Source organism: Ictidomys tridecemlineatus, chromosome 6 (genome assembly GCF_052094955.1).
Source record: "Ictidomys tridecemlineatus isolate mIctTri1 chromosome 6, mIctTri1.hap1, whole genome shotgun sequence".
Lineage (NCBI taxonomy): Eukaryota > Metazoa > Chordata > Mammalia > Rodentia > Sciuridae > Ictidomys > Ictidomys tridecemlineatus.
Genome location: NC_135482.1, coordinates 33,293,741 through 33,294,805, shown reverse-complemented (window position 1 = coordinate 33,294,805; position 1,065 = coordinate 33,293,741). Strand labels below are relative to the sequence as shown.

Below are 1,065 nucleotides of genomic sequence, written 5' to 3'. Positions count from 1 at the left end.
GCTATGGTTTGAATGTCCCAACCAAAATTTATATTGGAATTAATTCCCATTGTGAAGCACTAAGATGGGGGAGAATGTGGGACAAGTTAGGGGTCTTTAAGAGGTGACTAACCTATTTATGGATTTTTTTTTTGTTGTTTTCATTCTAGTTATTCTTCAGAGATTCCTCTAAATACTTTATTAATATTCTGAGAATTAGAGTAACTATGAAATCATTCTAATTTAGGAATTTTATTTAAATTTTTTATTTAAAATTTCAAAATTTTAAATAAAATAGGAATTTATTTCCTAATTAATTTAGGAAAATTGTCATGTTCGTGATTATAAGCCTCATATACATGTACATGGTTGTTTTCCCATTTAATTATATCTCATTCTCTGTCTTTGAATAAACTCTTTATTTTTCTTTTACAAAATCAGCAGGTTTAATGTAGAAGAGCTTCACTGGGAGCTTTTAGAAGGTTGGGTTTTGTTTGTTTTGCTTTGTTTAAGTCTTTGTTAATATTTCATGAAACTCCCTCTATGCAGAATCAAGCAGCTAGGACACAGGTCCTTTGCTTACACATACACCCTTAATATTTTCAGCCCTCAGGTGAATAATTGACTTTTTATGACAGAGAACCTTCGCAACTTACTATTCCTTTGATATTTGTATGAGCTCTAGAAGAAAAGAGAGTTTATAATACATAATAATAGTTATCAACTTCCTGAAGTGTGTGAGGAAAGTTACCTGACAACCCACATCTTTCATGTTTTTTACCTGGATTGCCCCTACCAGTGAATCAAGGCCAGCTGATTTTGTCTTAGGACTCTAGTACAACAGGACAAGTGCTATGTCAGGATTTGATTCTAGTCTTAGCTGTAAATTCGTTTTGGAAATTGACTCAGATATATAATACCAAGTCTCATTTTGCATCATCCTTGGTTTTTCTTTCTTACTCAATCTTCCAATTCAAATATTTAGTGACTTACTTTATTGTTATTTTTCAGGAGATAGTGGTGTTTCCCCTTTCTTGGTACATTCAACATTATCATTCTTTCACCATTAATATTCCTAAAGAATAT

The 1,065-nt window shown here is 31.6% G+C and overlaps 1 non-coding gene across 1 annotated transcript; it reads right to left on the bottom strand.

Moving 5' to 3' along the window:
- Positions 1–747: 747 nt before the first annotated feature.
- On the bottom strand, positions 748–860 carry LOC120888770 (small nucleolar RNA SNORA3/SNORA45 family). The gene has a single exon (XR_005732457.1). It is a non-coding gene; the product is annotated as a small nucleolar RNA SNORA3/SNORA45 family (small nucleolar RNA).
- Between the last annotated feature and the right edge of the window lie 205 nt (positions 861–1,065).